Source organism: Ptychodera flava, chromosome 1 (assembly GCF_041260155.1).
Source record: "Ptychodera flava strain L36383 chromosome 1, AS_Pfla_20210202, whole genome shotgun sequence".
In the NCBI taxonomy this organism is placed as follows: domain Eukaryota; kingdom Metazoa; phylum Hemichordata; class Enteropneusta; family Ptychoderidae; genus Ptychodera; species Ptychodera flava.
The window spans coordinates 62,115,053-62,125,484 of NC_091928.1; the positions used below are offsets into that span (position 1 = coordinate 62,115,053).

General features: G+C 34.1%; 1 long non-coding RNA gene across 1 annotated transcript; it reads left to right on the forward strand.

The window, feature by feature from the left end:
* The first annotated feature begins 6,694 nt into the window (after window positions 1-6,694).
* On the forward strand, window positions 6,695-9,415 carry LOC139144885 (uncharacterized). The gene is made up of 3 exons (XR_011554873.1): window positions 6,695-6,823; window positions 7,981-8,247; window positions 8,460-9,415. It is a non-coding gene; the product is annotated as an uncharacterized lncRNA (long non-coding RNA).
* The last annotated feature ends 1,017 nt before the right edge of the window (window positions 9,416-10,432 follow it).

Below are 10,432 nucleotides of genomic sequence, written 5' to 3' on the forward strand. Positions count from 1 at the left end.
TTGATACTTCACATTGGTCTATCGTACACAGGGAGACGTATCAGATTTCCAATCTGGCGCAATTTTTTGCGCGCCATTCACGTTTTCCGTGAATAATGTAGTAGGTCATTTGCCGGTCACTGTCAGGCAATGACACACAATGCAAGGCTGGGCTCGTCGAAGAGTCCAAGAGTTGTTTTTTTCTGTTAAAAGCTCTTTAAAATGATTCTAAATTGTGATCATGTTAATCCTTTGATCGCTTGTGTAACCTTTCAAAAACTTCCATAAGTAGTGTGCTTTTGAAATGTATAAATGATATTTTTTCATAATTTTGACCAAAATTTAACAAAACAAATAAAACATACATAGCTACAAACATACAATATGAAACATTTTAATTGAGTTTAAGACGAGTAATTATCAATATTAATATTAATTAATAATTAAAATTAATAATTTTTAATTGACAATTCAAATATACATTTGCGTCATTTGTTCATTTGCATTACTATATGAGAAAGTGCATATTTTTTAAAAATGAATACTTTCAATCATAAAATGTCATACAAACAAATACATATACTCATACAGACACATACATATAGACATACGTACATACATACATACATTACATACACAAATACATACATACATACTCTTAATAATGGAAACAAAATTGAATTTAAACTTGAATATGCTTAAGAATTAACATTTACCATTGTATCAGGAATTTTAAATTTTATATAAAATATCTTATGTGTTCTTTTTTTTGCCATGATTAAAAATTTAAGTTGCTCCAAACAATGCATGATAAAGCCACTGACAAAGTAACTCTAATTATTTCATATTCATAGGTAACAGGTTACTTTAGACATATTTCAGGAACTTACCAAAATCGCATTGTAACTGAAATAATATTTTCCTGTAATCTTATAACAGCATTGTAACATTACAAAGCACATGTACAGCCATGGGATTTCGTGTTTATTTTTAATGGAATTTTTTGATAACACATTCAAATGCCTTTGATTCATTTATTGATGTATATAAATGTTTATTCATGCAGATATGACGTATATCAAGTAAGGGCACCTGAAGGCTTGCATCTCGTTGTTAAAAAGGAGTATGGGAATCCTCACGATCAATATGCTCTGATGATTTACGTGCCAGAATTGGTAGACATTGAAGCGAGCATGCACAACATTGTCACCGATGATAAACGGGACCTGGTTCTTCAACAGGTTGCTGGGCTACCCATGGGCCATGTCCCATACATCCTTAGTGAGGGAATTTATAAATGTATAGACTGAAGCTAGCATCTAAAGTGACATGGTAAATATCTTGATAACTTTATTGGTTTGATAAGCAGTGCAAAAATCTACAATTTGAAATGTCAGTGTATTCAATGCATGTATTCATATGTTATTGTGTTAGATGATAAACTTAATCCCCATTAGTAAAACATTTCACAATGAAAATACCCAAGACTTCAGGGATTTAAAAGATGCTGTGTTTGCTTCAATGTCCATCAATTTTATTTTGTAGTTGTGTAACTGGTGGACCAAGACAGAGCTTCCCTCCCTGGCCAGCTGTGGATGAGAAGGGAGGTGGTGCTTTAATACCCGCAGATTACTTCATTACAGTCAGTGATGAACATCTCAGTACAGCTGTGAAGCTTGTCAACGATGCCATTCAAAAAATGGCTGAAAAGAGTGTCTTAGAAGTAGTAGTAGTTTAGAAGTCATTATACATACAGAAATGGCTAAAAAGAGTTTCTTAGAAGAAGTAGAGTTTCAGAAGCCATAGACGTGCCAGCAAAATTTATGTAACTTCTGAATTACTGTTGTTTTTTTACCTTGGTCTATAGTGCATATTTTATTTTGCATTTAATCAAAAATATTACACTTACAATATTTGTTCTTATATAGATACATAGAAACATTACAAAGTATACTAATAGACTGTCTTAATGCAATGATCAGAGTGATGATGAGTGGTCCAGCTATCACAATGTTTAGCTTCAATACTGCAATGTAAGGTGAACACTGGACATTTCAATATAATCTAGGGCAAATGAATCTGAGTAGAAACAATCAGTCAACAGGTTGTGAATCTTAGTGTAGTATTTTTTAGTAAAGGTGGTTTTTATTCTTTCTCTTATGACAGTATTTTTTCACTTTCATATATATACATATATCCACCATTGCTCAGTACCTAGACAGTTTGTATGTGCAATACAGCATACATAGCAATATTCTTTTTCACAGTTAAAAGTACTCTGATAGGCCTCCCATACATGTGGAGTTCAACGACACAGACATTTACTCTTCCCTTCACATTGATGGAGCAATATAATTATGTGAAGTGGAGTTTCTCAGGTAAAATCCTTACAGCAGATTTTTATGCTGTATGGAGGGCAAAAGCATATCCCAGGTACTTGCCAATTTAGGCTTGATTTATAAAGTATGTATTCCATATATTTGTTATGATTTTATATTAAACTTTTAAATAAAAAGTTTTTCCTTTAGCGTTTTTTTTGTGTGTGTGTTTGTCATAGGATAATTCGTGTCACTCTTAAAATTTCAAATATTTTGCTTGTTTAATTAAATTAGGTTTGAAAAGTATGATTATATTTTGTTGGAATAGCGTTGCCACCTTCATATTTGCTCCCTCTAATTAAGAAATGTATGATTTCAGAATGGATCCATCATAAACTTCATTTCAAGCAAATACAACACCGGTGGAAATGATCAACTTTGCTGCCATTATTCAAGCATTCCTTTTTAGCCATCTCAAAGCTGTTTATTTTCTAATTACCTAGTACAGATGTTTTCACTTGATCAAAAATACATATGGACAGCATCTCCAGTCATATCTGTCTAATTAGAATGAGAAAAATCCGTTTCCAAAATTGATCTACCCTGTCAAACTCTGAGACCGGCGATTGAACCCGGCGACCGCAGAATGACACAGCGCCACCAATAGTTTGCAAGTGTTTTTCACCTTTACTTACGTTTGCTTGACCCACGGTTATGATTGTGGTGTTGCCCACCCTCCAGTGCAAAAACAACATGGCTTCCTTCATTTGTGTCGATCCCCGTTAAACCGTGACAGGCGTTTTTCACGTAAGTGACCGGCAACTGACTTAGGGGGTGCCCCCTGAGTCAGTTGCCGGTCGGTATCATTCGCCGGTCAATTCGCGGAAAGAGCGTCCTCATTTGTTTCTCGCGATACTGACACGATACTTGGAACTCGCAATGTTTCATGGGTATTCCCATTGACAATCAGCTGAAGTTTCAGAGACGTGCGCGCTCGATCAGGTGCCGAAGCGATCGATTTTTTGAGGTACGTATAATCGTTGTGTCATCGTACAGTGCAGTTTTAGGGTAGCTAGGAAAAAGGTGCAAATTTAGAATCGCGTTGTCGAACCTTTGTTCGATATTTTCTTTGAAAATCACTTTGATACTTCACATTGGTCTATCGTACACAGGGAGACGTATCAGATTTCCAATCTGGCGCAATTTTTTGCGCGCCATTCACGTTTTCCGTGAATAATGTAGGAGGTCATTTGCCGGTCACTGTCAGGCAATGACACACAATGCAAGGCTGGGCTCGTCGAAGAGTCCAAGAGTTGTTTTTTCTGTTAAAAGCTCTTTAAAATGATTCTAAATTGTGATCATGTTAATCCTTTGATCGCTTGTGTAACCTTTCAAAAACTTCCATAAGTAGTGTGCTTTTGAAATGTATAAATGATATTTTTTCATAATTTTGACCAAAATTTAACAAAACAAATAAAACATACATAGCTACGAACATACAATATGAAACATTTTAATTGAGTTTAAGACGAGTAATTATCAATTATTAATATTAATTGATAATTAAAATTAATAATTTTTAATTGACAATTCAAATATACATAATTTTGTCATTTGTTCATTTGCATTACTATATGAGCATTACTATATGAGAAAGTGCATATTTTTAAAAAAATGAATACTTTCAATCATAAAATGTCATACAAACAAATACATACACTCATACAGACACATACATACATACATACATACATACATACATACATACATACATACACAAATACATACATACATATTCTTAATAATAGAAACAAAATTGAATTTAAACTTGAATATGCTGAAGAATTAACATTTACCATGGTATCAGGAATTTTAAATGTCATATAAAATATCTTATGTGTTCTTTTTTTGCCATGATTAAAAATTTAAGTTGCTCCAAACAATGCATGATAAAGCCACTGACAAGGTAACTCTAATTATTTCATATTCATAGGTAACAGGTTACTTTAGACATATTTCAGGAACTTACCAAAATCGCATTAACTGAAATAATATTTTCCTGTAATCTTATAACAGCATTGTAACATTACAAAGCACACGTACAGCCATGGGATTTCGTGTTTATTTTTAATGGAATTTCTTTGATAACACATTCAAATGCTTTGATTCATTATTGATGTATATAAATGTTTATTCATGCAGATATGACGTATATCAAGTAAGGGCACCCGAAGGCTTGCATCTCGTTGTTAAAAAGGAGTATGGGAATCCTCACGATCAATATGCTCTGATGATTTACGTGCCAGAATTGGTAGACATTGAAGCGAGCATGCACAACATTGTCACCGATGATAAACGGGACCTGGTTCTTCAACAGGTTGCTGGGCTACCCATGGGCCATGTCCCATACATCCTTAGTGAGGGAATTTATAAATGTATAGACATGAAGCTAGCATCTAAAGTGACATGGTAAATATCTTGATAACTTTATTGGTTTGATAAGCAGTGCAAAAATCTACAATTTGAAATGTCAGTGTATTCAATGCATGTATTCATATGTTATTGTGTTTCATGATAAACTTACTCCCCATTAGTAAAACATTTCACAATGAAAATACCCAAGACTTAAACTATTTAAAAGATGCTGTGTTTGCTTCAATGTCCATCAATTTTATTTTGTAGTTGTGTAACTGGTGGACCAAGACAGAGCTTCCCTCCCTGGCCAGCTGTGGATGAGAAGGGAGGTGGTGCTTTAATACCTGCAGATTACTTCATTACAGTCAGTGATGAACATCTCAGTACAGCTGTGAAGCTTGTCAACGATGCCATTCAAAAAATGGCTGAAAAGAGTGTCTTAGAAGTAGTAGTAGTTTAGAAGTCATTATACATACAGAAATGGCTAAAAAGAGTTTCTTAGAAGAAGTAGAGTTTCAGAAGCCATAGACGTCACATGCCAGCAACATTTATGTAACTTCTGAATTACTGTTGTTTTTTTACCTTGGTCTATAGTGCATATTTTATTTTGCATTTAATCAAAAATATTACACTTACAATATTTGTTCTATATAGATACATAGAAACATTACAAAGTATACTAATAGACTGTCTTAATGCAATGATCAGAGTGATGATGAGTGGTTCAGCTATCACAATGGTTAGCTTCACTACTGCAATGCAAGGTGAACACTGGACATTTCAATATAATCTAGGGCAAATGAATCTGAGTAGAAACAATCAGTCAACAGGTTGTGAATCTTAGTGTAGTATTTTTTAGTAAAAGTGATTTTATTCTTTCTCTTATAACAGTATTTTTTCACTTATATATATATATATATATATATATATATATATATATATATATATATATTATATATCCACCAATGCTCAGTACCTAGACAGTTTGTATGTGCAATACAGCATACATAGCAACATTCTTTTTCACAGTTAAAAGTACTCTGATAGGCCTCCCATACATGTGGAGTTCAACGACACAGACATTTACTCTTTCCTTCACATTGATGGAGCAATATAATTATGTGAAGTGGAGTTTCTCAGGTAAAATCCTTACAGCAGATTTTTATGCTGTATGGAGGGCAAAAGCATATCCCAGGTACTTGCCAACTTAGGCTTGATTTATAAAGTATGTATTCCATATATTTGTTATGATTTTATATTAAACTTTTAAATAAAAAAATTTTTCCTTTAGCGTTTTTTTGTGTGTGTTTGTCATAGAATAATTCGTGTCACTCTTAAAATTTCAAATATTTTGCTTGTTTAATTAAATTAGGTTTGAAAAGTATGATTAAATTTTGTTGGAATAGCGTTGCCACCTTCATATCTGCTCCCTCTAATTAAGAAATGTATGATTTCAGAATGAATCCATCATAAACTTTATTTCACGCAAATACAACACCGGTGGAAATGATCAACTTTGCTGCCATTATTCAAGCATTCCTTTTTAGCCATCTCAAAGCTGTTTATTTTCTAATTACCTAGTACAGATGTTTTCACTTGATCAAAAATACATATGGACAGCATCTCCAGTTATATCTGTCTAATTTGAATGAGAAAAATCCATTTCAAAAAACTGATCTACCCTGCCAAACTCTAAGACCGACAATTGAACCCAGTGACTGCAGAATGACACAGCGCCTCCAATAGTTTGCAAATATTATTCACCTTTACTGTCGTTTGCTTGACCCGCGGTTATGTTGGTGTTGCCCACCCTCCAGTACAAAAACAACATGGCTTCCTTCAGTTGTGTCGATCCCCGTTAAGCCGTGACACGCGTTTTTCACGTAAGTGACCGGCAACTGATTTAGGGGTGTACTATGTGCCCCCTGAGTCAGTTGCCGGTCGGTGTCATTCGCCGGTCAATTCGCGGAAAGAGCGTCCTCATTTGTTTCTCGCGATACTGACACGATACTTGGAACTCGCAATGTTTCATGGGTATTCCCATCGACAATCAGCTGAAGTTTCAGAGACGTGCGCGCTCGATCAGGTGCCGAAGCGATCGATGTTTTGAGGTACGTATAATCGTTGTGTCATCGTACAGTGCAGTTTTAAGGTAGCTAGAAAAAAGGTGCAAATTTAGAATCGCGTTGTCGAACCTTTGTTCGATATTTCTTCGAAAATCACTTTGATACTTCCATTGGTCTATCGTACACAGGGAGACGTATCAGATTTCCAATCTGGCGCAATTTTTGAGCGCCATTCACGTTTTCCGTGAATAATGTAGTAGGTCATTTGCCGGTCACTGTCAGGCAATGACACACAATGCAAGGCTGGGCTCGTCGAAGAGTCCAAGAGTTGTTTTTTCTGTTAAAAGCTCTTTAAAATGATTCTAAATTGTGATCATGTTAATCCTTTGATCGCTTGTGTAACCTTTCCAAAACTTCCATAAGTAGTGTGCTTTTGAAATGTTTAAATGATATTTTTTCATAATTTTGACCAAAATTTAACAAAACAAATAAAACATACATAGCTACAAACATACAATATGAAACATTTAATTGAGTTTAAGACGAGTAATTATCAATTATTAATATTAATTAATAATTAAAATTCATAATTTTTAATTGACAATTCTAATATACATTTGTGTCATTTGTTCATTTGCATTACTATATGAGAAAGTGCATATTTTTTTAAAAATGAATACTTTCAATCATAAAATGTCATACAAACAAATACATACTCTCATACAGACACACACATATAGACATACGTACATACAACATACATACATACATACACAAATACATAGATACATACTCTTAATAATAGAAACAAAATTGAATTTAAACTTGAATATGCTGAAAAATAACATTTACCATTGTATCAGGAATTTTAAATTTTATATAAAATATCTTATGTGTTCTTTTTTTTGCCATGATTAAAAATTTAAGTTGATCCAAACAATGCATGATAAAGCCACTGACAAAGTAACTCTAATTATTTCATATTCATAGGTAACAGGTTACTTTAGACATATTTCAGGAACTTACCAAAATCGCATTGTAACTGAAATAATATTTTCCTGTAATCTTATAACAGCATTGTAACATTACAAAGCACACGTACAGCCATGGGATTTCGTGTTTATTTTTATGGAATTTCTTTGATAACACATTCAAATGCCTTTGATTCATTTATTGATGTATATAAATGTTTATTCATGCAGATATGACGTATATCAAGTAAGGGCACCTGAAGGCTTGCATCTCGTTGTTAAAAAGGAGTATGGGAATCCTCACGATCAATATGCTCTGATGATTTACGTGCCAGAATTGGTAGACATTGAAGCGAGCATGCACAACATTGTCACCGATGATAAACGGGACCTGGTTCTTCAACAGGTTGCTGGGCTACCCATGGGCCATGTCCCATACATCCTTAGTGAGGGAATTTATAAATGTATAGACATGAAGCTAGCATCTAAAGTGACATGGTAAATATCTTGATAACTTTATTGGTTTGATAAGCAATGCAAAAATCTACAATTGAAATGTCAGTGTATTCAATGCATGTATTCATATGTTATTGTGTTAGATGATAAACTTAATCCCCATTAGTAAAACATTTCACAATGAAAATACCAAAGACTTCAGGGATTTAAAAGATGCTGTGTTTGCTTCAATGTCCATCAATTTTATTTTGTAGTTGTGTAACTGGTGGACCAAGACAGAGCTTCCCTCCCTGGCCAGCTGTGGATGAGAAGGGAGGTGGTGCTTTAATACCCGCAGATTACTTCATTACAGTCAGTGATGAACATCTCAGTACAGCTGTGAAGCTTGTCAACGATGCCATTCAAAAAATGGCTGAAAAGAGTGTCTTAGAAGTAGTAGTAGTTTAGAAGTCATTATACATACAGAAATGGCTAAAAAGAGTTTCTTAGAAGAAGTAGAGTTTCAGAAGCCATAGACGTGCCAGCAAAATTTATGTAACTTCTGAATTACTGTTGTTTTTTTACCTTGGTCTATAGTGCATATTTTATTTTGCATTTAATCAAAAATATTACACTTACAATATTTGTTCTTATATAGATACATAGAAACATTACAAAGTATACTAATAGACTGTCTTAATGCAATGATCAGAGTGATGATGAGTGGTTCAGCTATCACAATGTTTAGCTTCAATACTGCAATGCAAGGTTAACACTGGACATTTCAATATAATCTAGGGCAAATGAATCTGAGTAGAAACAATCAGTCAACAGGTTGTGAATCTTAGTGTAGTATTTTTTAGTAAAAGTGATTTTTATTCTTTCTCTTATAACAGTATTTTTTCACTTATATATATATATATATATATATATATATATATATATATATATATATATATATATATATCCACCAATGCTCAGTACCTAGACAGTTTGTATGTGCAATACAGCATACATAGCAACATTCTTTTTCACAGTTAAAAGTACTCTGATAGGCCTCCCATACATGTGGAGTTCAAGGACACAGACATTTACTCATTCCTTCACATTGATGGAGCATATAATTATGTGAAGTGGAGTTTCTCAGGTAATATCCTTACAGCAGATTTTTATGCTGTATGGAGGGCAAAAGCATATCCCAGGTACTTGCCAATTTAGGCTTGATTTATAAAGTATGTATTCCATATATTTGTTATGATTTTATATTAAACTTTTAAATAAAAAATTTTTCCTTTAGCGTTTTTTTTGTGTGTGTTTGTCATAGAATAATTCGTGTCACTCTTAAAATTTCAAATATTTTGCTTGTTTAATTAAATTAGGTTTGAAAAGTATGATTAAATTTTGTTGGAATAGCGTTGCCACCTTCATATCTGCTCCCTCTAATTAAGAAATGTATGATTTCAGAATGGATCCATCATAAACTTCATTTCAAGCAAATACAACACCGGTGGAGAAATGATCAACTTTGCTGCCATTATTCAAGCATTCCTTTTTAGCCATCTCAAAGCTGTTTATTTTCTAATTACCTAGTACAAATGTTTTTACTTGATCAAAAATATATATGGACAGCATCTCCAGTTATATCTGTCTAATTAGAATGAGAAAAATCCGTTTCCAAAATTGATCTACCCTGTCAAACTCTGAGACCGGCGATTGAACCCGGCGACCGCAGAATGACACAGCGCCACCAATAGTTTGCAAGTGTTTTTCACCTTTACTTTCGTTTGCTTGACCCACGGTTATGATTGTTGGTGTTGCCCACCCTCCAGTGCAAAAACAACATGGCTTCCTTCATTTGTGTCGATCCCCGTTAAACCGTGACAGGCGTTTTTCACGTAAGTGACCGGCAACTGACTTAGGGGGTGTAGTCTTCAAGTTCCTTCGCGCGATTGAGAGGAGGCGACCAGTCCCCGGAAATAAAGACAGAGACAGACAACACAATAACTAGTGTTGAAGACCGTTCTATCTCCACCGGGGTATATCCGATTTTATTGATCGCCTATCAAAGTATTATCATATGATTCTTCCACCAACTTTTACTTATCAGTCTTCCAATGTCTTCGGACACACCAGTTGACAGTTATGTGAATCGTCCAGGTATTTGCGAACGAGAAAGAAAGTTGTGGTGGCGTTTCCGATCCGTGTTCCGATCACGATATATTTGGTAGAATTTCATGTCATTGACATT